Below are 26,700 nucleotides of genomic sequence, written 5' to 3' on the forward strand. Positions count from 1 at the left end.
AGGAAGCCTGCAGGGAAAGCACGCACCGCGCCTCCCACCTGTGCCCAGAGCTGGGAGAAGAAGGACCCAGCTGCTCCCACCACCACATCTGTGCCTCCTGCATCTGTGCCTTGCCCCCAGCCTGTGAGCAAGCACCCATGCTCCAAGGCAAGCCGGCCCACCTGTCCTTAAGGGGTGGCCCCCTGGTTGCTGTGCCATCAGATGCTCCTGCTGCTTGTCCATTCCCATCAGGATTCAAACATGCTCAATCTCCCCTACCTAACAAAGCAGCAGCCCCTTGACCTCATGTCCCCCTCGCTGTGCCCCCAGCTTCTTGTCTTTAATGCAAAACTCCAGGAAGAGTTGTCTGCATTTGTTCATTGATGGGGCCCCTACAAACAGATGGGGGGAGAGACACTGAGATTTGCTGCAGGGGCTGCTGGGGACTGAGTGTCCTGGGGCTGCTGTAACCAAGGACCAAACTAGGAGGCTTCAAACAACACAGATTCACTGTCTGAGTTCTGAGGCCAGAAGCCCAGCACCAAGGTGTTGGTAGGCTGGTTCCCTCTGCAGGCTCTCTGAGAATCTGTTCCTCACCTCCCCCAGCTCCTGGTGGCCCCGCGCATCCTTGGCTTGTGCTTGTGGCTGCATCTCTCCAGTCTCTGCCTCCATCTCATATGGCCTCGTCCTCTGTGGCTGTGTCTCTCTTGTCTTCCTATAAGGACAACAGGGACTGGATCAGGGCCCATACACTTCAGTACAACATCTTAACTAAGTACATCTTCAAAGGCCTTATTTCCTAATAAGGTCACATTCCGAAGTTCCGGGAAGCTCATCGATTTTGGTGGACACCATTCAATCCAGTATAGGGAGGTTCTTTCTGGCACTACCCTTTGTTGGAGGGCGGGGCAGGGGAGAGGGTTGTCCCAGTTGAGGTAGGGGGCAGGGCTCCATATCCTGGGATGGAGGCTGACCCTAAGGAGGGATGGCCCTGGGAAAGAGACTCAGCTGTGAGCTGCTAGCAAACCCCTGTGCTGAGAGGGGTCTGGGTGGCCCATGTGTGCACCCACATGTGCCCTCCACACTCCACCTCCAGGAGGACTCTGGAATCTTGAAAGCACCAAGAGAGAAGAAATTTGTCACATACAAAGGATCCTCTATTAGATTGCGAGCCAGTTTTTCATCAGAAACTTTGGAGGCCAGATGGCAGTGGGCCAATATATTCCAAGTGCTAAAATAAAATTTAAAACAAACAAACAAGAATCCTATAGCTGGCAAAACCGTCTTTCAAGAGTCAGGGAGAAACTAAGACATTCTCAGATAAACGAAAGCTGAGGGAGTTTGTTATCACTAGACCTTACATGTAAGAAATGCTAAAGGGAGTCCTGCAAGATGAAATAAAGGACACTAGACAGTAACTAGAAGCTGTATGAAGAAATAAAGGTCTCAATAAAAACAAATACTTGGCCAATTATAAAAGTTAGCATTATTGCCACAGTGGTTTGTAACTGCAATTTTGTTTCCTATATGATTTAAGATACTAATACTTTTTTAAAAAGTGATTAGCCAAAACTAGCACTACTGTAAAATTGGTTTGTAATTCCACATTTTGTTTTCTACATAATTTAAGAGACTAATGCACTTAAAAGAATTATCAGTTTAGATTTAATTTTGTGACATTAACAACTGAAAAGGGTAGGGACAGAGCTATAAAGAAGCAGAGTTTGTGTATGTTATCAAAGTTAAGCTGCTATGAATCCAAATTAGAAATTTAATATGCTAAATGTAATGCCATGGTAACCACAAGGAAAATAGCTATAGACTGTATACAAAACAAAATGAGAAATAAAAACATTTCACTAAAATATGAACTAAACACAAAAGACACTAATGTAGGAAATGCAGGACAAAAACTCTAAGGCATATAGAAAACATAGCAAAATGACAGAAGCCAGTCCTTCCTCATCAGTAATTACTTTAAGTGTAAATGGGTTCGACTCCAGTCAAAAGACAGAGATTGAAAGAACGAATAAAAACATATGATCCAACTATATGCTATCTTCAAAAGACTCACTCTAGATCCAAAGACACAAATAGATTGAAAGTAAAAAGATGGAAAAGATATTCCATGCAAATAGCAACCAAATAGAATAGGGGTAGCTATAGTAATATCAGACAAAATAGAGTTTAAAATTTAAAAAGAGACAAGAGCAAAGACAAGGGCATCATATAATAATAAAAGGTTCAACACAGCAAGAAGATATAATGATTATAAACATTTATACATCTAACAACAGATAATCAAAATGTATGAAGCAAAAAACTGACAGAGTTGAAGGAAGAAATAGACAGTTCTATTAATACAGTAACAGTTAGAGACCTCAATATCCTCTCTCTATAATAGATAGAATAATCATACAAAAGATAAATAAGGAAACAGAATAAACCCACAAGATATAACAGACATATACAGAACATTCTACCCAACAGCAACAGCTTACACATCCTTAAGTGCACATGAAACAATTTCTAGGATAGACTATGTTAGTTTACAAATTAAATTTCAATAGATCTTAAAAAGATAGATATCATACAAAATAACTTCTCTGATCACAATGGTATGAAATACAGACCAATATTTTTAATAAACATTGATGCAAAAATCCTCAATAAAATACCAGCAAATCAAATTCAGCAGCATATTAAAAGGATTATGCACCAGGACCAAATGGGATTTATTCCTGGAATGCAAGGATGGTTCAACATATGAAAATCAATCAATGTAATACGCATTAACAGAATGAAGGAAAAAAACCACATGATCATCTTAATTGATGCAGAAGAAGCATTTGACAAAAGCCAATATCCTTTCATGATAAAAACCATCCAACAAACTATGAAACTATGTCAACATAATGAAACTATGAATGAATGAATGAAACTATGTTCACATAATGAAATGACATCAACATAATGAAATACATATATCAGAAACCCACAAAGAACATCATATTCAGTGGTGAAATACTGAAAGCTTTTTGTCTAATATCAGGAACAAGGGAAGGATGCCTGCTTTCACTACTTCTATTTGACATAGTACTGGAAGTCTTATCCAGAGTGATTAGACAAGAAAAATAAATGGCATCCAAATTAGAAAGAAAGAACTTAAAAAAAGTCCCTGTTTGCAGATGTAAAATACACTAAATATGACACACACAAAAAATGCAGGAACTAATAAATGAATTCAGCAAAGTAACAAGATGGAAAGTCAACAGATAAAAATCAGTTGTATTTCTATACACTAACAAGCAATCTGAAAAGGAAATTAAGAAAACAATTCCACATATAATCACATAAAAAAGAATAAAATACTAGGAATTAACCTAATCTAACCAAAGAGATGAAAGACATACAATAAAAACTACAAAATATTGCTGAAAGAAATTAAAGAAGAGATAAATAAATAGAAAGACATCCCATGTTCATGTATTGACTTAATATTGTGAGAATGGCAATACTATCCAAAGCAATCTACAGATTTAATGTAATCCCTATCAAAATCTCAGTGACGTATTTTGCAGAGATAGAAAAACCCATCCTAAAATTTGTATGGAATCTCAAGGAACACTGAATAACTGAAGCAACCTTGAAAAAGAAAAAAAAACAGAGCTGGAGAACTCACACTTCCTGATTTCAAAACTTGCTACAAAGCTACAGTAATCAAAATAATATGGTACTGACATAAAATCAGACATATAGACCAAATAAAATAGAATGGAGAGCCCAGAAATAAACCCTCACATACATGGTTAAATGATTTTTTTACAATGGTGCCAAGACCATTTGATGGGGAAAGGACAGTCCTTTCAACAAGTGTTTCTGAGAAAACTGGACATCCACATGAAAAAGAATGAAGTTGGACCCTTACCCGACAAGATATACAAAAACTAACTAACTGGATCAAAGGCCTAAATGTTCAACATAAACAAACTTTTAGAAGAAAACTGCTGTGGTTGGATTTGGTTGGTTTGGCCCCGCCAAGCCTCCTGTGGAGATCTGATCCCCAGTGTCAGAGGTGGGGCCTGGTTGAAGGTATTTGGGTTGTGGGGCGGATCATTCACAAACAGTTTGGTGCTATTCTCGGGGGAGTGAGTTCTCACTCTTAGTTCCCACAGGAACTGATTGTTGAAAAGAACCTGCTCCCCTCTCTTGCTCCAATGCTCTTGCTGTCTGATCTCTGTGCACTGGCTCCTTTGCTTCCCCTTCACCTTCCACCATGAGTGGAAGCTTCCTGAGGCCCTTGCCAGAAGAAGATGCTGGTGCCATGCTTCCTGTGCAGCCTGTGGAACCATGAGCCAAACAGACCTCTCTTCTCTATAAGTGACCCAGCCTCAGTATTCCTTTATAGCAACACAAATGAACTAAGACAAACACAGGGCAAAAGCTTCATGATATTGGATTTGGCAATGATTTCTTGGATACAACATCAAAGGCACAGGCAACAAAAGAAAAAACAGACAAATTGGGCTTCATAAAAAGTAAATATTTTGTGTAACAAAAGACTATTTTTTTAAGAACAAGGGTCTCGCTCTGTTGCCCAGGCTGGAGTGCAGTGGCACAATTACAGTGGCATGATTACAGCTCACTGCAACCTTAAACTCCTAGGCTCAAGTGATCATCACACCTCAGCCTCCCAAGAAGCTAGGACTACAGTCAGGGAGCACTGTGCCAGGCTGCTTTTTATCTTATGTCTTTGTAGAGACAGGGTCTCACTATGTTGCCCAGGTTGTTGACCCTCAAGTGATCCTCCTGCCTCGGCCTCCCAAAGCGCTGGGATTACAGGCAGAGTGAACATGCCCAGCCAAAAGACAATATTAACAGGGAAAAAAGGCAACCCAGAAAATGGGAGAAAAGATTTGCAAATCATATATCTGATAAGGGATTGATATCCATAATATACAGAGGACTTCTAAAACTCAGCAACAACCAAAAACCTAACTCAGAAATGGGCAAAGGACTTGGATAAACATTTCTCCAAAGAACACATACACATGGCCAATAAGCACATGAAACACCGCTAACCACGAGGAAAATGCAAATCAGATCCACAGTGCGATGTGCCTCACACCCACTGGGATGGCTACTGTGAGAAAAAACCGAAAATAACAAATGTTGGTGAGGATGTGGAGAAACTGGAACCCGTGCACGGCTGGTGGGGGTGTAAAATGGTGCCACCACTGTGGAAAACAGGATGGCACTCCCTCGAAAAACTCAGAATAGAATGACCATGTGATCCAGCCATTCCACTTCTGAGTGCACCCCCAAAAGAATTGAAAGCAGGGTCTCAAAGATAACCTATAGCAGATGTGCATGCTGTGAACCCATGTTCATAGCAGAACTGTTCATAACAGCTAATATGAACCCCATATCCACTGAAGGATGAATGACTATACAAAATGTGGTCTATCCACGCAATGGAATATTATTCTGCCTTTAAAAAGGAAGGAGATTTGCCCATGCTACAACATGGATGAAATTTGAGGACTTGATACAAAGTGAAATAAGACAGTAGCAAAAAGGCGAATCCTATATGATTCCACTGGTGTGAGGTACTCAGTCAAATTCGTAGAAAGTAGAACGGTGGGTGCCGAGGCTTGAGGGAGGGGGGATGGGAGTTGTTTAATTTGGACAGAGTTTCAGTTTTACAAGATGAAGAGCGTTCTGGACATTTGTGATGACCGCACAACATTATGAACAGACTCAATACCACTTAAAATGGCTAATAAGGTAAATTGTGTTATGCATATTTCACCACAGGCCCAGGTCTTAAGGAACTGGCACTTCTTGTCTCCTGGAACACTCACTTTCGGAACCATCACCATGCCACGTGGGAGCTCAGGTTGCCCGTGGAGACATCTATGGAGACGAACTGATGGCTGTGCCAACTCACGTCTTGGAGATGGGTCCCGCAGACAGGGTTGAACTGCCCCAGTGGACACTGTGGAAGAGAAAGATGACTCCTCCCAGCCTTGCCTTAATCAGCGTTCTGATCCCAAGAAATTACCACTTTCTAAGCCATTCACAAGTTACATCAAACTTCAATATCTGCCCTGGGGTCCCACTATAAGCTGTCCACAGGATATGGCAAAATGTGAAACTCAGAAACATCTGTTCTCAAAATGTGGCTTTATTTTATTATTTTGAGACGGGGTCTCACGCTCACCCAGGCTGCAGAGCAGTAGCGTGATCACGGCTCACTGCAGCCTCAACCACCTGGGTACAAGTGATTCTCCCACCTGAGCCTCCCAAGTGGCTGGGTCCACAGGTGCGCACCACCACGCCTGGCTAACTTTTTTTTTTCTTTGTAGAGATGCGGTCTCACTATGTTACGCCGTCTGGTCCCAAATTCCTGGGCTCAAGCGAGATTGGCCCGCCTCGGCCTCCCAAAATTGCAGGATTGCAGGTGTAAGCCACTGTGCCCAGCCACAAAGTGTGCCTTTCTTTAAATGTGTTACCTAGGTACCAATGACTTTTTGAGTAGACCAAAAACAAAACAACAACAAAAACCATTTAAAAGGTGTATATACCCAACTTTCCCTCCTTCCCACAGGACTCCGAATTTAAGAACTGTTAGCATATAAAACTCTGTGGGGGTGGCCCCCTGCAGAGGCTTCAGGGAAATCAGATGTGACCGGAGACTCCGAGCCTCCTCCCTTAAAAAGAGGAAACCGTGCAAAATGCAGCTCCAGAAAAAAGTCCTGATCTTCTAAAGTTTCCTGATGACAGGTGTGGGACAGATTCCTGGGGACTGGAGAAGCCTCCGGGGAGGAAGTGTCCATGTGTGTCCAGCCTGTGCAGGCAGGGGAGGGCAGAACGCGGGGCTGCAGGTGGCCCCAGGGAGAGCTCCCGACCTCCAGGGAGCCCCTGCACCCTTGGACCAACAGCCCCCAGGGTGCACAAGGCCACCCAGGTCCTCCCAAGAGCCCTGTGAACACTTGGGGGCCCAGCCCAACTGGGATGGTAGCTGACCAGTCCTGGGGGACATTTCAACCGCCCACCTCAGTACCAGCCACAACCCACAAGGTGCCAAGCAATCTCAGGAATTCCTGCAGGAATGGGCACTCAGGTGGATTCCAGAGTCCCACGTGCCAGGGCCCAGGGTCCGAGCCTTGCCCTCAGATTTGAAATGCATGTCTCATTTGTAGTATCATTTAGGACCCTCGACGAGGCCCCTCCAGTTCAGGTGGGGGCTGCCTGTCACCAAAGTCCACCCCCAGCTGGGACCCAGGGCCACTGGGGCCTCTACATTGGGAAGTCCCCTCCTTCAGAGCAGGCCAGCCCCCTCTGGGCTGGGCTGCCCTGGGACCAGGCCCTCTCCTGGGGTCCCGAAGGCCTCAAACTATCCCAAGGCCTCATTCCCCATCCCTGGCCCCCTAGAGAGGAAGCCATGAGCACCCCAGGGGAGGGTAGGCTGGGCTCCCCTAGAACACACAGACCTGCCCCCCAAGGGAGGCATCCCCCTGAAGCCTCTCCTCTGCAGCTCCCAAGGGGTCCAGGGGGCTGCCCAGTGGTCCCCGCTCAGGGCCTCTTGCAAAGGAAAAGCTGAGCTGCCAGGAGCCCGGCGACCATGGGGAGAGGTGGCCTCCAGGCAGTCAGCAGGCCACCTTATCATCATTACGCTGCTAATTAATTCCCAGCTCATTGCATTTCCTGTGGCTAATTTGCACTCAGGCTGATTTGATTAAACTCATCTCTATGCTAATAAATGTGTTTTCCATTTGTTTTAGTGACTGAAGGAAGAGAGTTTGATATTTACATGTTTCGAGGTTTATCAGAAAAAATTGCAGCATCTGAATTAATTTCTCTCTGATTTACAAGTTTGTAAAAAGGATCACGGGGCCAACAGCTTCCCCCAGGCCCCTCTCCCCGTGCCCTGTACCGACCCCCTCGGGTCCTGCCTGGCATGGGGGTGCCTGTCCCTCCAGCCCCCCAGGCCCTCCGTGGAGCGGGCCCCTCCCTTCCTCTGCGGGGAGTGGGCTGCCCCAAGCTCCTCTCTGCTGAGAAGTAGCTGCGTTCTGGTGGGGGGTCGAGGGGCAAACCCTGACGTTCACATAGCCCCAAGCCTGAGCAGGCAGCTAGAACCGCGCTTTTCCCCTTCACCCATCCACCTAACCTCCTGACCGCGAGCCTCTGCACTGGGACCCGGGAGCCTGCGGGACGCCCCCACCCCCCCGTCCCGGCCTCGGGCGTCCTCGAGTCTCGGCCCCGCGTCCCTAGCACTGCCCTTCCGGGGTCTCGGGGCGCGCGCCGTGGGGGAGCTGAGACCTCGGCGTTCCACGGCTGTGGGTGCGAAGGGGGCGCCCGTTCCCGCCAGGCCTCCCTCCGCCCGGCGCCCCGCTGCTGCCCCCGGGCCCGCGGCCCCCTGGGAGGGCGGGGAACACCACCGGCTCCACTGCGCCTCTGGGCGGGCTCTCCCCCCGCCGCCCGTGGGAGGGGTCGGTGGGTGCGGGGCTCCAAACGCCCGAGCTCGGCCCACCCGGAGGAGCCCGGCGGCCTGCGCGGCGCCTGCTGCAGGCTCTGGGGTGCGGCGGGGCCTGGGGGCGGGGCGGGGGGTGTGGGACCTGAGTCCAGAACCGGGACCGGAGGGTCAGAGGCGCATCCGCAATCCCCGGCGGGAAGCCGCGGGGCTGGGCCTGGAGGGGCGAGGCTGAGAATAGTCGGTGCCTGCGGGGTCGGGGGCCCTGAGAGGAGCGGCTTTGGGGGCGGGGGCGGGGGCGGGAAGGAGCGGGTCCTTAGAGTGGGTGGGAGAAGCGGTGGGGTGGAAACAGGCAGAGCCTGTAGGGTACAGACGCGGGATGGGCGGAGCTGGGAAGCAGCTTTGTGGGCGGAGCTAAGAGGGGCGGGGCCTTATGGGGCGGGGCTTGTGGGGCTTTTCCAGACAGAAGCACGTGGGTCCACACGGTCAGCGCTAGACCAATCTTTAAGCCTCCAGCTGTGAGTGCGAGCCAGCGTTTTCTCAGGAGCATTCCTCAGGGAGGAATGAGGGCTTGGAGGCAAATCACTGTTGATCTCATCCGGCCTGACTGGCCTCTGACTCAGTCTCCTGTACTTCCAGTGGGGTGGGCTCTGAACCCAGGGATCTGTCCAGGCCTCTGTCACCGAAAACGGTGTGGGGCTGGACAGGGTAGCATGTGAGGAAGGCCCTCTCTGAAAGGGGAGCTGGGCCTCCCACCCACCCGCCTCTGGAAGGAGAAGGAACCAAGTGAGATCTTCAGATGACTTCATTGAAATTTATGGTGCGAATTCAGGGGCTGAGCTGCAGAGAAGGGTAGGTGTCCTGGGTCACTGTCCTCGCAGAGCTGCTGCGCCTGGCGCAGTGCCCTCTCACCAGCTGGGGCACCCGAGAGCTGGGGACCGAGACAACCCCTGTGAAGCTGAGTGCCGACCAAGGGGCCAGAGTTTACACGAGACCCTAGTAACATGACCCCTTTACAGATGAGGAAACCAAGAAAGGAATGAGGTTCAAAAATGAGCTCTTCAATCTTCCCAGCTCCCCAAGGTCACATCCTCACTTCAGAGCCAGCACTCCACCAGACAGGAGTTGTCCAGGGCCCATGCCCTATAGCCCACCATGTTGGGCTGTTTCCCCCACTCAGCCTCCCTGTCTGGCTCCAAATCCTTCGGGCATCTCTGTTTTACCAGCAGGGTTTGGCAGCTCGAGCACCCAGCAGAGTGTCTACTTCAGGTTGCCTCCACCCCTGCCCACACTCAGCTCTGGCAGCCTGCTCTCATCCTCCACCTGCATCTGTCCCCTGTCAATGACAAGGGCTGAATGCTGGGCGAAGGGGACATAGTACTGGGCACATGCTCGTCTAATGTGGCATGAAAAGCCGAGTAGCAGAGCCACGTTGACCAACACAGGCTCAGAGTTTTGCCTCCTGGTACTAGAATGAATTCTAGGTATTTGCAAATAGACTCGTGTTGACTTCAGAAAGTGAAAGAATTATTATTCAGCTAAATATTTTGTTTCATTAAGTGGGATGGGAAATAGGGGCTGGGTGTAGTGGCTGACACCTGTAATCCCAACACTGTGGGAGGCCGAGGCAGGAGGATCACTTGAGCCCGGGAGTTCAAGACCAGCCTGGGCAATATAGTGAGACCGTGTGTTAAAAAAAAAAAAGAAAATCAAATAAACAGAGGGAAATGGCCCAGCCTCCTGGGACTCCATATTTCAGCGTAAACACAGTGTCACAGTCAACAGCCCGGGGCATGCAGACCTCCTCCTTGGGTCAGCAGAGTTTGGAATCACACCAGGAAGTGTCCCAAGTACGTCTGTCCTGCCCGCCTGCCTGAACTGCCACTCTCAGGAGAATCTCTGACATTTCCATATCCTCTTCTCAAGGAACAAGCAGAGGAAGGCTCTCCCTCTGCCTCTGCTCCTTTGGGGAATTGCTGTGGCGGGGGGAGGGGTGGGGGCGGGGAAGGACAGAGAGACTGGATCAAGGAAGGCTGAAGGTCTGACTGAAGTTAGTAAAAAGACGTGTGTTCCCAAAGACACCCAGACAGAGCCATTATCCAGGGCTGTGTTCAAGGCAAGCCCAGTTGCGCTGGGGTTTGTTAAAGCTGCTCGAAGGTCTCCCAGGCTGGCAGGAGTGAAGGCTGGAACATAGTGTCGTCAGCACCTTGGAGAGGGCCCCCAGGCAGAGAGCTGAGTCCTGGCCTGATCCCAAGGACAGCAGACCAGGCCAGCTCAGGCCGCCCCGCCCTGGGGACTGGTGGGCACAGGGCCCGGTCCCTCTCCAGACGGTGTTGCCAACAGCCCGCAAGGACGCCGGGCCCAGCCTGCCTCCCTGTGCTTCCCAAGTGTTGGCTTTCCTCCACCAGGGCTTTCTGACACCAGCCTCTGATGAGAGATGGCAGCTCAGCTCCGATGGGGGAACAGGAGCCTCTCTGGGCCAAGCATTCTAACTGGCCTCTAACCAGCAGTTTCAGAAGGCCAAGTGCTCATGAACAGAGCAAGTCCAGCTGCCCTGAGAAGCCGCATGTGCATGCATGCAGGGCGAGGGGCCCTGTGTCTCCCAGAGCTGGCACCTCCACTGGGGAGCAGGGACCCGGTCCTCTCTCCCAACCCCGCAGCATCTCCTTGGATGGTGCTGGCCCTGCACCACAAAAGCAGGAAGAGGTCTGACCTCTTTAAAAACTCCCTCTCGGCCAGGCACGGTGGCTCACACCTGTAATCCCAGCGCTTTGGGAGGCCAAGGCAAGCTGATCACCTAAGGTCAGGAGTTCGAGACCAGACTGGCCAATATGGTGAAACCCTATCTCTACTAAAAATACAAAAATTAGCTGGGCGTGGTGGTGTGCACCTGTAATCCCAGCTACTCAGGAGGCTGAGCAGAAAAATCACTTGAACCAGGGAGGCAGAGGTTGCATGAGCCAAGATCGTGCCACTGCACTCCACTCCAGCCTGGGCGACACAGCAAGACTCTGAAAACAAACAAACAAACAGGCAAACAAACAAAAAAACAATAAAAAAACTCCCTCTCCCTTGGAAAATCCCTGAATGACTTGGACAAGGAGCTCCTGTTTTCTCTGGGAGGGAGGAGACATGCAGATTCCTCTCTGGGAGGAAAGGGTGAAGGTTCTTGTGCTGTCTGCGGGATGGCCAGCCTGCTATTTCTGTAGAAACGCCTCATCGCAACTTCTTGCTGCCCACCTTGGCAGGCCCGGGCATCTCTGGGCTCCAGGACAGCAGATGGTTTCAGTGGGATGGGCACCGAGTCCAGATCCCCAGAGCCGGGGGTGGTGGGTGGCAGCGCTGCCTCCTCTCGCCCTGGCCATGGCCCCCGATGCCCTCACCCTCAATGCCATCCTGACCAGGGCTGGCAGGGCAGACAGGAAGCAGGAGGCCCAGTGGGGCTGTTGTTGGCAGAGGCTTCCTGGTGGCCCCTCCTTGTCTGGGGTCTGTTCAGCCCCCACTGCTGAGTGTCAATGCTGGGGCTGCCTTTGCTGCTGTGGGGGTGGGGACTGGGGTACAGGGAGGGGACGGGTGAATAAACAGACACCGGTGGGCAGAGGCAGACAAAAGGCCATGAATTCAGCATGGGTCCCAGTTTCCACCTCTGCCTCTGGGCCTCACACACGGCAACAGCCTGGCTGGTGTGCGGCCCAGGGGCTGGTGCTCGGTGGTCAAGGGGTTTGAGGCCATCAGTGCTCCACAAAGCGCTGTGCGGTGCTGCACATCCCAGCCCTGCTCCCCAAAACATCAGCCAGGTGTTCAACGCATGAATGAGTGAGTGAGTGAATGAATGAATGAGTAATTTGGTGGCTGAATGAATGAGTGAATGAGGGAACAGGCGAATCTGTGAGCAACTCTGAGTGAAGAATGAGCCTGGATGGAGAGGGATGTCAGGAGCTGTTTACAGCTGCTGTCCCCTTCTATTGGGTGCTCCCCTGGCCATGACCTCACCACCAGCCAGGCTGGCTTTTGCTCTCCTGAGCATCTCTCCTCTCCCCTCACCCACCATGAGCTCCACGGGCTGGGGTCTCGGCCCACCCCTCCTCCCTCCCACCTCTTTCTCTCTTTCTCCAGGTCCTTGTAGGTGCTTGGTGAGTTTCCTCATTCTACAAGGCCAGGCATTCATTCATGTGTGTGTAACACACTTAATATACAGTCCCTCATTTTGCTGAACCTACACAGGGGCATTCACCTTGACATCAAAAACAAAACGCTGAGTGGCCCCAGATGGACATGCCGGTGCTGGCGGGCTCTGCATCCCATAGATGCTCCCGTGAGAAGGGCCCGGCACAAGGACTGTCCGTCCGGGTTGGGGTGGGGCAAGTGGGTATGTCCCAGCACCGGCCTGACCACTCGAGGCAGGAGGGGGACATGGGCACATCCCCCTGCAGCCTGAGGCCCTGCTTTCTGCACGTGCCGCCCATCCACACGGCAACTTTGTCATTGTCCTCTTCCCCCACCAGGTCCTTCCAGGACTGGTGAAGCCAAAGTACTCACGTGTCAACATCTCAAACCTGGGAACCTTTGAATTCCATATTTCATGATCGCGCTGTGCCCACAAGGTCGCAGGCACTCTGGGATCAAAGCCCTTCCCCTAACTGAAGGACGCCCAGGCCCTTGTGCTCCGAGGCTGAGACAGAAGGACCTCCGTCTACACCCAAAATAGAAAAGACACGGGCCTGGGCGGCGCCAGGCAAATGAGCAGGAGAAACACGGTTACATAACCTGGTGCAGCAGGGGACCGTGGAGAATGGCAGCTTGGCCTCTTGTTTGACACTTTAAATTAGCATAAAATTTAGCATTATCTAATCTGAGCCAAAAAATTCAATTATAAATGGCCTTGGTGGAGAGCATGTATTATTTTACTTAAAATAACAGAAAAGTGTCAGGGAAGTCGCCGTTCCAGGCCCTCGGAATATCGTATGGCCTGTGGGTCCCCACGAGATCCCTGGAGAGGTCAGGGAGGGGTCAGGGAGAGCCTGGAGCGGTCAGGGAGGTGCCTCTGCAGCACTGCCAGATGCAGCCAGGTGAGAGGGCTGTGATCTTGCCCCGTGAAGTCTGAGGGCTGAGACAGGCTCTGTCCGGGGGCTGCCCAGGCGCGGTTGCCCTGGGGGACAGCAGCCGCAGCCTCGTCCTTTCCTGTCCCCGTCCCTTCCTTCCCGGGCCTGACCCAGGACAAGGCTTTCAGAAGCAAAGGGCCACCTGACTCTACCACTGAGCATTTGCTGCTGGCAAGGCCCAGGCTGCTGTGGTCTCATTTGCAGTGATTCCCACAAGAGGAAGAGAAGCAGGGGAAAAAGACTGCGCCCCAGGCCTCCATCTCCGTGATAGTGACTGCTGGGAGGGAAAATGGAGCACCTCCTGGAGTGTCCGCAGCCTGCATGGGGCAGCGAGGGAAAGCCAACCCTAGCCTCTGCTTTGCAGCAGGCCTGAGGTCCCAGTGAGGGGTTGGGGGTTTGAGATAAACCATCCCCCATCCCAAACCCTAGAGAAGCTGATGTCCACGAATGCACAGCCAGGATCCGCCCCTGCCCAAACCAGAGCCGCCCAGCCCACGAATGCTGCAGACCCAGCATCCCTACAGTTAGAGGACAGCACAGGGAACAGAGCGTCCTCACCAGAACCCACACTGGGGTTTGTTTAAAATGCCAACCCAAGGAAAGCCTGTTGAGGGCCAGTGGCATGCATGGCTGAGAGCAAGGCCGTGGCTGCCTGGACGTCCCCGGTTCCCAAGGGCCACTGCCTGGCGAGCCCAGTAGGAGCCCCCGTAAGCCAGTGGCACTCAGATGTGAGCCCCAGCAGCCACAGGCAGGAGGCTACCATCCTCCCCTCAGCGCTGCCACGAGCCTTCGCAGCCAGTGCGTGGTTCAGGCTGGGTCCTCTCTGTCTGCATCCCGGCCTCCTCCCGGTTTGCGTTGTTATTTTAGCACCCTGACTCTGACAACCATTTAGGACATTTTTAAGCTGTGGAAAACAGAGCTAGCTGATGAACAATGACTTCTACAATTATTTCAGTTCTGAAGCTTGGAAGAGAATTAAAGTCTTGGCAGAAGGTGTGGAGTCTCATTTCCCGTTTTTGCTCCAAGGCGGCACCAGCCTCGGCTGATTCTCCAGAGACAATCAAATGGGTCCCGGAAGACACCACAGTCATTCCATCGTCCTCGGTGGCTGCAGCTAGACCCAGGTGAGGCAATGTCACCTCTCAGAGCCTGGCACCGAGCACGGCCTCCGCACCCGCCACGTCCCTGTACCCAGGGGCACCACGGCCCAGGCAGCCGGATGCAGTACTTCCTGGGGGGGGGGGGCGGGGGCGGGTGCTGTGTCTGCAGGACGAGGGATTATGCTGGGGCCCCGACTGGCAGGGACGCGCCTAGAGCCATGGCAGAGGCGGCCTCACGCACCTGAAGGACAAACCGGAGTGCCACCAGGCCTGGAGTGCCACCTCCCACCGCCCTGCTCCGGCAACGCCTGCTGGCTCCCGGCTGGTTCCGATGCACATTCCTGCTTGCAGTTTGGTTTTCCATTGAATTGGCCGCATGGTACGCCCTTGAAACGTCCTTTCCCAGCCAGTGGCTATTTAATTCCCCTCTCTCTGCTGAGCCCTGCGGCTGGCGCCAGGCTGTGCCACCTCTTTGGGGTGGGTGCCGCATGTGGACGGAGCAGAGGATGAATGCTGTGGGTTCTGCTTCTAAAAACTGAATCTGACCCAGAAACTTTTCTGGACAGACCAATGAGAAAATGCCTCAGGCTGCACCAGGAGGCAGCTCCACGTGTGGAGAAGGCACACGGAAGTGAGTGTGAAAAGCCATCTCTCAGGAGTACTCAGGGTCATGACCACTCAGGGAGCAGGAGTCCAGGGCACCTGCAGCACATTCTGACACCACCAGCCTGAGTGCCATAGGCCGGAACCCTGCCTGCCCAGCCCTGGTACCAGGAGAATGGGAGGCGACCTCAGGGGTCTGCTCAGGGTTGGCATCTGCCTGCTCAGGGTTGGCATCTGTCTCTGTCCCAGCAGAAAGCCATGGGGGGCCTAGGTGTCTCAGCAGGATGCCACAGGGGGTGCTTAGGCCCTCACAGCAGCTGACCAGCAAAGAGAAGCTGAAAGCACCCAGCTCCCTGGGTCTTGGCTGGGTGCCGCCCCTGACATCAGCCCTGTGCTGCACTGAGCTGCCAGCGGCTTCCTGCCTCTGCCCACCAGCCAGCGCCCGGGTGGCCTCCAGCCCCACCCCACTTCTCCTCCTGGCTCCGCCCTGCAGGCCACGCCCACCACTCCCTGGCCTTGCCCCCGGATTGCCCTGCTCTCAGGGCCACACGGAAGCCGATACCATGCCCGTGAGGCACGAAGCCGGATGGCCTCAGGGTAAAATGGCATCCCGGAGATTGGAGGCTCCGCCCAAGGCACAGCGTGACCCCCAGTGCAGGCATCCTGGCCCTCAGATGCAAATGGAGCCCGTTCTCCTGCAGGACCCCGGCCCATGCAGGTCAGCGGAGGCCGTGCCGAGGTCCACACCAACACCCGGGGAAGGTGGCCTTCGGCCCTCAGAGCCCGTGGCCCCAGAGAAGACCCCAGGCTGTGCAGCTCCCTGGAAAGAAAGTAGAACAGCCTCGCAAAGCTTCATGACCCTGGAGTGGACAACGGTTTCCTGGATATGACACCAGAGGCACAGGTAGTAAAAGGAAAACAGACACACTGGACTCCAGGAAAACTTTAAATTATGAGCCTTAACAGACAATCTCAGCAGAGTCAAAGGCAACCCGGAGAACAGGGGAAAGCATTTGCAAATCATATATCTGATAAGGAATGCACATCCAAAATGTACAGAGAACTCCTAAAACTCAACAAGAACAAAAATCCCGACTCAAAAATGCATGGCTAAGTGTTTCTCCAAAAAGACACACACACGGCCAATAAGCACGTGAAACAACATCGCTAACCATGAGGAAAATGCAAATCAGAACCACAGCGCGATGCGCCTGACACCCGCTGGGATGGCTACTGTGAGAAAAAGCGGAAAATAAGAAATGTTGGTGAGGATGTGGAGGAACTGGAACCCGTGCACGGCTCGGGGGGATGTAAAATGGGGCCACCACTGTGGAAAACAGGATGGCACTCCCTCAAAAAACTCAGAATGGGCCGGACACAGTGGCTGACGCCTGTAATCCCAGCACTTTGGGAGGCCAAGGCAGGCGGATCACAAGGTCAAGAGTACGAGACCAGCCCGGCCAACGTGGTGAAACCCTGTCTCTGCTAAAAATAGAAAAATTAGCTGGGTGTGGTGGCTGGCACCTGTAATCCCAGCTATTGGGGAGGCTGACGGAGAAGAATCACTTGAACCCAGGAGATGGAGGTTGCAGTGAGCTGAGATCACACCACTGCACTCCAGCCTGGGCGACAGAGTGAGACTCTGTCTCAAAAAAAAAAAAAAAAAAAAACTCAGAATGACCATGTGATCCGGCCATTCCACGGCTGAGTGCACCCCCAAAAGAACTGAAAGCAGGGCCTCAAAGAGACACTTTATATCCATGTTATACCCACGTTTGCAGCAACATCGTTCATAATAGCTAAAACATGGAAGCAACCGTATCCACTGAGAGACGAATGAATAGACAGAATGTGTCTATCCACACAATGGCATATTATTCAGCCTTTAAAAAGGAGGGAAATTGTGACAGAGGCTACAACAGGGATGAAGCCTGAGGACATGCTAATGAAATCAGCCAGTCTCAGAGGACAATACTATAGGTGTCCACTCACACGCAGTCCCAGAGCTGCCACCTTCGTAGAGACAGAAAGTAGGAAGGGGAGGCTGGGGGCTGGGGGAGGAGGCATGGGGAGCTGTTTAATGGGGACAGAGCTCGGGTTTGGGAAGGTGAAAGGTGTTCTGGAGACGGACAGTGGTGATGGTTAGTGTCACTGAACTGTTCATTAAAAATGGCTAAGATGATAAAATCTTATGCGTGTTTTACCACAATAAACAAACTTGGAGAAAAAAGTATTACAGCCCTGAGTCCAACCAGCTTGAGGGACACTCCCAATTATACCCGAGAGTGACGGGGAAGGGCCAGGGCCGTCAAGGGGCGCCCAATTGCGGGAACCCCACACTGAAGCCCACCAGCTCCAAGGCCCACACTAAAAACCCCAGGAATGAGGCAGCCTGGCAAACCTCTGAGCTACTTTCTTATCTTCTTTAAAACGCCCCGAATGTACCGTTGGGCTTAGGATGGGGCTCCCCTGGGGGTCCAGCTGTACACGTAAATACTAAGTGGCTGGGAGGCGGGACAGGGTGGGGCCAAGCACCCCCGGCTCTCTGAGCAGAGACGGCCTCGAGCCTCCTGGGACCGGGGGCAGTGGCGCTCGGGGGCTTCATGCTCTCCCCCACGGAGCACAAGGGGCTTTTGTTTTTATTTTTTCTGGTCAAGAAATGTGCCTGCTTTTTCCTCTTTTTTCCTTTTCAGGCTGCAGTAAAGGAAAGGCCAAGAGAGCTCCCCGCACATCAGGGTGAAGAAGAATACGGACAAGACACGGACATGGACAGGACATGAACACAGACAGGACACAGACACGGACAGGACACGAACACAGACAGGACGCAGACACGGACAGGACACGAACACAGACAGGACACAGACGTGGACAGGACATGAACACAGACAGGACACAGACACGGACAGGACACGAACACAGACAGGACACGAACACAGACAGGACATGGACACAGACAGGACACAGAGGGCTTAGTAAGGAAACCAGGCTCTCCCTTCCTCTTGGGAAAAGCGCTGGAAGGTGCTAGGCGCCAGAGGAGGGGCCAGGGAGTGCCAGGAGGTCCGCCACATCCCCCCACCCAGGGCCTTCCCTTGAGTGACGGATCCACTGTGGTCACCCCCTGCCAGAGCCTCCCACCCCCAGGGCCTTCCCTTGAGTGACAGATCCCTGGTAGCCTGTGTCAGGGCCACTGCGAAGGCTTCAGAGGGCAACTCTCTGATCTTTCTTGTGATGAAGGTCCTCACCCATCTGGTGGGCTGTGGCTCGGGCTGGGATCCTCCCGCCTTCCGGGCACCCTGCCCTGGGCCAGGGCTTCTTCCTGCTCAAGGAAGCTCTTCTCCTGCAGCTCAGGCCCTCGTTCTTGCCAGAGCCCGGAGGCAGGAGGCTGGGAGAAGGGAAGAGGGGGTGTCATGCACAGGAAGTACCCTCACTTCACCTTTTCCTGGGTCGGGGACAAAGGGCCAGGCACTGCTGGGGGAAGCAGGACTTCCACAGAGCCCCAGGGCCAGCCAGGAGGGGACTGGAAGGTTCTGAAACAGCTTCCCAGGCAGGCTGAGGAGGGAAGCCACAAACAGCTGGGAGGAGGGAACAGGGCAGGATCTGTCTCCCTCACTGAACAGGGATGTTCAGCCGCAGATGGTGACTCACCCCGTGAGCTCTGGGCACCGGAGCAAGGCCAGCTGGCTGATAATTGGCCAGGACCAACTTCGCTGTTTTAATATCCCGAGTACAACTCTCCCACCAGCCTCAGGGAACCATTTCTGTCCGGGCTTTTCTAAGCTTTGACTCCCACTTTCTGCCAAACACCATCGGAAAACAGCCCGTTTGTCCCACCTGCTGAGGACCCATAGCCATTGTGAGCTTTGCGTGACCCCGCCGAGCCCTCTTAGGGCCAGGACCCCTCAGAGGACGAGGAGCTGAGTGGGGCTTAGAGCTTGGCCTTCTCCTCTTCCCGGCATGGGTGGGGGCTCGCCCCACACTCCAACAAGGGAGCCCCCAGCCAGGCAGACAATGGGGTCACAAGGGGGCAAGAGATGGAACCAAAGACATCACAAACCAACCAGAGCCGCAGGCAGAACAAAGCTGAGCCAAGGGGGCCTCTGCGCCCCTGCCTGCCCCTCTCGGGGGCTGCACGCACAGCCTGGGTCCACCTGACCCACTGAGTTAGCCCCAACTGCCAAGGGAGCCCCAGAAGTTGGCTGAGTCTGCAGATGGGGGAAGAGGCCAAGTGCCTTCCCCACGTGGTGGCTGCACAGGGGTGCCCAGGCAGGGCACTGAAGGTGGAGGAATGACTGCAGGCCCTCGCGATCAGCCCTGGCCCCTCGGCTGGAGGCTATGCTGTGGCCACTGTCAAGGACACTTGGAAGCTGGGGCGCAGTGGCTCACACCTATAATCCCAGCACTGTGGGAGGCTGAGGTAGGCAGATCACTTGAGGCCAAGAGTTCCAGAGCAGCCTGGCCAACACGGTGAAAACCCGTCTCTACTACAAATACAAAAAACTAGCTGGGCATGGTGGTGCACACCTGTAATCCCAGCTACCAGGGTGGCTAAGGCACGAGAATTGCTCAAACCCGGGAGACAGAGGTTGCGGTGAGCGAAGATCATGCCACTGCACTCCAGGCTGGATGACAGAGAGAGATTCCATCTCAAAAAACAAAACAAAACAAAACAAAGGACATTCAGAGCCAGCACTCACAGTGGCCTGGCTGCCAATCAATGTGCCCTTAAAAGCTGAATCCAGAACCAGGTCAGGGTGAAACGCAAGGACCCCAAAAAGGGAAAGAAAGACACAGATGGTGCAGCCTGGGACATGTGCTTGTTCCTGCATGTGTCTGCCGTGTCTGTTCGCTGGCGCTAAGGAGCTGGGGGTGATCCTGGAGGAGGTACCTCCTACCTCCTCCCATCTGGAGGAGGCTCCTCCTGCAGTGGTGCCCAGCCCACTTGAGCCACAGCTGAAGGGCCTTCGCCAGCCCCTGCGGCCTCCCAAAGGGTCAAGCAGGCTCCTTAATGGGTGAGGAGCTGGATGACCAGCAGGCACCAGCACACCCTCCCGTGCCTCCCGCGCTCTGTGGACAGCCACCTCTGTGCACTCTGGAGCCTGGGGCTGGTCAAGCCTGCAGGGCCCCACCACCTGGGAAAGGGGGAAGTTGCCTGTGGCCCTGGACTGGGGGCCTCGAGCCATCTGCCAACAGAGGAAGTCCAAGGCCACCAACAGGCCATGCTGACCACAGCCAGGGCCCTGCTGGTGCAGAAAAGGGGCTTGGAGTCCGAAGACTTCAGCATAAGCACCGTAGGGAGGCAATGCCAGGGGCCTGCTGGTGTGGTGTGTTTGAGGATGCACACGCATGCACACACACACACATGCACACAGAGCACAGGTGTATGTACATGTGTGCACACTCCCATGCAGGCACTCACAGAGCTGGTGCACACAGGGCAATCCACACACATGTGTACGCACAAAGCAGTCGGCCCTCTCTCTTGAAGCTGTATCCAAATGTGCTTCCCTCTCACCCATCAGATCCCCGAGGGAGGGGCTTGGGGCGTGTTTCCTGAACCACAAGCCGCTCAGGAGGGAGGACAGTTAACTTTGTTTCCCAGCCCTGTGTCTCAGCTGGATCCACGACTTTAATAGAGTTTTACGAGAGCTTTGCTCCGATCTGTGCTGGCGACCAGCATTCAAACATCACCCATTAACGCCTCGTGAAAATGTTCTCAGTGTGAGTGACTGACAGGGTTTGGGGTGCGGCATTGCCTCTTCTCTTCTTGCATTTTTTTCTCTTCTCACCAGATGGATTTCTTGAATTGGAAAGAAAGTCACAGAAGTATTTTGTCTTATATTGGTAGTTAATATATGAGATTAGCCAGGAGAGGGGGAAGAAACTTCTAAAAATGAAGGACAAGCATGTTGGGGCCAAGGCATGCCCCCTTCAGAGAGAACAAAGGAGACGCTGCAGCTCCAGGGGTTGTTGAGCTGCTGCAGGACCTTGAGTCCTGCTTAGACCAGGAGAACTGGACACTGCTTCTGGCAGCAGCTGAACAGGAGGGAAAGGTACCTTACTCTTTCCCTATGTACAAAGGAGTAACTGAGTGAACAAATGAGTGTGTGTAAATTAATGAATGTGTGTGGATGAGTGAACAAGTGAGTGCATGTGTGTGAATGAATGAGTGAGCAAATGAGTGTGTGAATGAATAAGTGACTAAAGGAATGAGTGGGTGAACAAATGAGTGAGTAAACAAATGAGTGTGTGAATAAATGATTGAATGAGTGAACAAATGAGTGTGTGTGAATGAGTGAATGAACGAGTGAGCGAATGTGTGTATGTGAATAAGTGAGTGAAGGAATGAGTGAGTGAACAAATGAGTGTGTGAATGAGTGAAGGAATGAGTGAACAAATGAGTGTGTGAATGAATGAGTGATCAAATGAGTGTGTGAATGAATGTGTGAGTGAATGAGTGAGCGAAGAAATGAGTGAGTGAACAATTGTGTGTATGAATCAGTGTGTGTGCATGAATGAATGAATGTATATGAGTGAATGAGTGAACAAAAGAGTGAGTGAACAAATGAGTGTGTGTATGAATCAGTGAGTGTGTGCATGAATGAGTGAATGTGTGTGAGTGAGTGAATGAGTAAACAAATGATTGTGTGTGAATGTGTACAAATGAGTGTGTGTGAATGAATGGGTGAGTGAAAAAATGAGTGTGTGAATGAATAAATAAAAGGAATGAGTGAGTGAACAAATGTGTGTATGAATGAGTGAATAAGGAAATGAGTGAGTGAACAAATGAGTGTGTGTGATGAATGAGTGAAAGAAACAATAAGTGAACAAAAAAGTATGTGAATGAATAAGTGAACAAATGAGTGTGTAAATGAATGAGTGAAGGAATGAGTGAACAAATGAGTGTGAATGAGTGAATGAGTGAGTGAATGAGTGAGTGACTGCATGAGTGAGAACCTGGGAGTGCAGGCGGGGCCGAGCTGGCCGCGGTCACGGTAGCACTGGGGGCCGTGGGCTGGAGACCTTGTCCTTAGAGGCCCACGTCCTGGACCCCTCAGCTCTGCCAAAGATGAAATGCCCCCAGACGGGCCAAGGGCTACCCTCAGTGGTTGCAGTAGTGATGGCGCCTCCCCATCCCAGTGGCTGTCGCCTGTCTGCTGCTTTCCCCAGAAGACTTGGGGGGCCTGGAGACCCCAAAGTGTGGCGTCCGCTGCCGGCCCCGCCAGCCCCGCCAGCCCCGCCAGCCCCGCCAGCAGCCAGCCCTCTGCTGCCCTCTGCTGGCCAACTCGACCCACAGCGGCTCCTGGTGGGCGAGGGGAGGGGGACCAAAAGGGACCACAGGGGCGAATTGGGACGATGTCAGCTCCTGCCAGCATCACGGAGCCGGTTGCCACGGTGACGGGCTGCTGTGCGGGCCCTCTGCAAAGCAGGGAGTGCAGCCGTCCTCATTCCACCAGAGCCAAATTCCTCACGCTCTGCCTCCCAACGAAACCCATGTGACCACGGGCCCAGGGAAGGGGGAAGGGGTGTGGGAGCGGCCAGGCCACCCTGTGCCCCGGGCACCTTGGGCACCGAAAGCCTGGCTCTGCCTGGGACGCCCTCAGCTGGCCCCTCGTTCGTCCTCCCAGGTCAGGCCTCCAAATGCTTTCGCAGCCATGTCCCCGCCAGTTAGACCCGGAGGATGCCAGGGGTCGCCAGCGGCTGCCCTGCCCAGCTCACAGAAGAGACGATGTACTCAGCCAGAGTGGAGGCCGGGGGCCCGACAGAGGCAGGCAGCCCCAGCCAGCCCCCCAGCCCTGTCCTGAGGCTGCTGAGCATGACGCTCACTGGGGAGGCGGACAGCTGACCCAGGGCCTGGCAGGGAGCTGGCTGTAGCACTGCCTGAATCAGGACCCAAGCTCCAGCCGCTCCTGCTCCAAGCAGCCCCTGGCAGCTCTGCCAGCATGTAGGGCACAGCCATGGGGAGGGGACACCCACATGCACTGGGCCAGTTGCATCTCACCCATCCTGCCACCCAGTGAGGACAAGGGGCAGAGGAGGAAGCATGGCATGAGAGAGGGTGGAGGGGAAAGAGGGGAGGGAGACCCCATGGCCTGGGCCCCAGCCTACCCCCAGGCCCAGAGCTGCTGTCCACGTGGGAGCAGGACTGGGGCCCCAGGAGGGCAGAGGAAGACCCAGCCCCCGTGGGAGTCTGCCAGGAACTCCCCTGTAGGTTAGGAGCCTCCAGATGTTTCTGCAACATCGATCGTTCCCATTTCTTGAGTTATTACTTTATGTAAACAAACACGAGAGTTGCTGGTTCTAAATAAAGTTATTTGTCTATGTAAATTAATATCTCATATTCTCTCCTGAAATAGAATTATTTGTCTCTGGAGGAATCACGTTAAAGACTGACATAGGGTATAACTGTATCATTTACATATGCAGATATGTCTAATTATTCAACTTGCAATTAAAGGCTTCTGTGTCAGCAAATGAGACTAATTAGACACACTTATCTATGATAATCAGCTTTTTACAAACAAAATAGATCCCCCTTGGTTGATCAGGGAAAGCTGCTGGACCGGGGCCCTTCTCCCCTCGGGCACCTCTCACCAGCCTCACTCCACATCCCCCAGCTGCACCCCAGCCCTGATTTGTGGGGGACAGGGAGAGCCCAGGCTTCCCGCCCTTCAGAGGTGGTTCTGAGGCAGCAGCCACGAGGCCTCTCAGTCCCCACTGGGGTTGGGCCCCGGCTGCCCAGCCCTCCCACTGCCCTGGCCTCCCCGGCTTCCCCGGCCCCTCCAGTGTGCTCCTGGAACTGCCCCCTATTAACTCCACACACAAACCCTGGCTGGGTGTGCCCAGAGGGCTTGAGGAGCTACTACCTTGCTTTCAAAGCTCTGTGCCTTTGAGACTGTGACTGTGCGGTTCACACCCCCATCTTCAAGGCTGGACTCTCCTTGTCCATGGAGCCCGCTGGTGCTCCCCTTCCTGGGCATCCCGACTCCATAGCCCTGTGCCCCTTAACCAGGCTGTTTCTGGCCAGGGTGGGCTGACATGCCGGGGACTTGATGCCCCCGGAGCAGTCTCCAGGCGGGTCCTGGGTGAGACAGCCCTGGGCAGCTGAGGACCTGGCGAGGCTGAGCCCAGAAGCCTGGCAGTGGCCTGCCTGATGGCCGCCCTGGTCACTGGGCGTTTCACCTCACACTCACCTGCTGGTGTGCTCTCAGAGTCACCTCCAAAATAAACAACTTTCCCTCCTGAAGTAGGATGAACAGGGCCCCCCAAATATGTCCACCCAGAACCACAGAATGTGGCCTTATTTGGAATAAGGTCTTTGCAGATGTAATTAGGGTAAGGATCATGGATTAGGGCGGGCCTCAAATCCCATGAAGGGTGCCCTCATAAGAGATGGAGAAGCTGAGACAGGGAGATGTGGAGAAAAACGCCATGGAAAACAGAGGCAGAGATTGGAGTGATGCGGCCGCAAGCCGGGGACACCAAGGAAGGCCTGGAGCCACCAGAAACTGCAAGGGACCAGGAAGAAAGCAAGCCCCTCCCAGAGCCTCCGCGGGAGCCAGCCCTGCCCAGAGCTTTGCTTTCAGGCGTCCAACTCCAGAACGGAGACGGAATGAACCCTTGTTACTTAAAGCCACCCAGTTTGAAGTAACTCAGCACCACGCTGGGACGCCTCCCATTCCTGCTTCGGGATCTACTTCTGGGGAAGCCCAACCTTCACCCGTCATATTTTTCTTTAGGTTAAATAAACGAATTGATTTAAATACCTGTTTTAGCCTTTGACCTAAGCAAAAATATCTGTGAAATCATGGGCTTGATATACAAATTTAATTTTTCCAAATACACACTCAAAATAAGTACTCATAAAGTGTAAATGGTCATCGAAGTGTCCGCCACCTAATCTCCCCTGGGTGCCTCTGGCCACAGCCGCACCATCCTCGGAAGGAGGAATCACCATCACCGTAACCACCACAGACAGACCAGTGCATATAACAGTGCCCTTTCAGATATCGTTTCTAGATGTTTATAGAACCTGTGGATTCAAGAGTGGTGTGCACACTGGTGTGCGTCTTTGTGTGTGCGTTCACTGTGTCTGTGTATGTCTGGGCTTAAGGAAGAAGAGCGTGTCTGTGGAAGATGAAGAGGGCAGGAAGCCTTCTCTTCACAAAGGCTCAGTTGATTGGCGATGACTGAACCAAGAGCTGAGTGAAAGGGGTGGGCGTCAGCGGAGCACTTCTGTCGTGTGCACCCGAGCATGGGCTCACAGAGCTCCTGGAGGCCCCGCATCCCGACTGTTCAGTCTCACAGAGGACATACCGGGAAGTCCACCACGGTGTCCGCTGCTGTATTTCCAGCGTCTGAAGCACCGACCGCCCCATGGGAGGGCTGAGAACTTGTCTGTGATGAGGTCACTGACAAACAAGTGAGCTGGACCCCTGGGGAGGGTCAAAGAAGGAGGTCTGACAAGGGGCAGGGGATGGGGTGAGCCTGGCGCTGAGGACAGGGACAAGCAGATGTAAGGCCCCTGACCCCCAGACCTGATAGGGAGGGCCCACTCCCTTCCCACCTCCGTGTCCCGGACCACTCCATTGGCCACACCCACCCAGAAGCCAGAGACAGAGAGCTGGGACATCCATGGAGGTCAGCCTCCTGGGGCCCAGAGCGGGGCTGGAGGGGTGGGGGAGGCTGGACTCCCGGGGTCTTGCTGCGGCCTCTGTTCCGGGGGAGGCTGGACTCCCGGGGTCTTGCTGCGGCCTCTGTTCCGGGGGAGGCTGGACTCCCGGGGTCTTGCTGCGGCCTCTGTTCCGGGCTCTCTGGGCTCACCCGTGCCGGGGCGTGTCACTGGTGCATGGGCTCGGCGCTCGCGTCCTGGACTCTGTCAGCAGCAGAGCAAGGGTCTCCGCCAGGGCTTCCCCGCAGGGAGGCAGCAGACCCCTCACCCTGGTGGGCACTTTGGGCCCTGGCTTTGCTTTCAAGTCCTGCTCTTTTTTAGCAAGTTGTTAGTATTTTAAGTGCCTTTCAAGAGGCTGAGCCTAATTAATTAGCCGTTTCTGAAAAAACAGTTAGGGTTGCTGATAGGCATCATCCTGGAAAACAAGCAGAGTGCAAAGGCCAGGCTGAGGCCGGGAACCCCGGCAGCAAAGAGACACTCGCGTCCCCCAGCGTCAGGGAAATTAGGACATTTGTGCCGGGCTGCCTGGCTAATTAGATTTCCATCAACTCCAGAGGGACCCGCTGAGGCAGCATCTAATTTAAAGCAGCCTCAGCCGGGCTTTGAGCTTGAGCATTTTGCAAAAAGACAAGACAGAGTTGGGCTGTCCCTGTGGGTGGGCTCCTGTCCCCTCTGAGCTCCAGGACGCCAGGCCCTGCCTGTCTGTCCACTTGTAGTTTGTCTCCCTGTCCCCTCCCTCCTTTCTGCCTCCTCCTCTGCCCCTGGCTC

General features: G+C 53.3%; 1 long non-coding RNA gene and 1 pseudogene across 1 annotated transcript; both read right to left on the minus strand.

The window, feature by feature from the left end:
- Window positions 1-116: 116 nt before the first annotated feature.
- Window positions 117-6,123, minus strand: LOC115837917. Its single transcript, XR_004032928.1, has 3 exons — window positions 5,844-6,123; window positions 577-694; window positions 117-371 (listed from the first exon to the last, which is right to left on the minus strand). It is a non-coding gene; the product is annotated as an uncharacterized LOC115837917 (long non-coding RNA).
- Window positions 6,124-13,349: 7,226 nt separating this feature from the next.
- Window positions 13,350-26,700, minus strand: part of LOC105740664 — a 54,647-nt pseudogene continuing 41,296 nt past the window's right edge.

The sequence above is a fragment of the Nomascus leucogenys genome, chromosome 13, assembly GCF_006542625.1.
Source record: "Nomascus leucogenys isolate Asia chromosome 13, Asia_NLE_v1, whole genome shotgun sequence".
NCBI lineage: Eukaryota > Metazoa > Chordata > Mammalia > Primates > Hylobatidae > Nomascus > Nomascus leucogenys.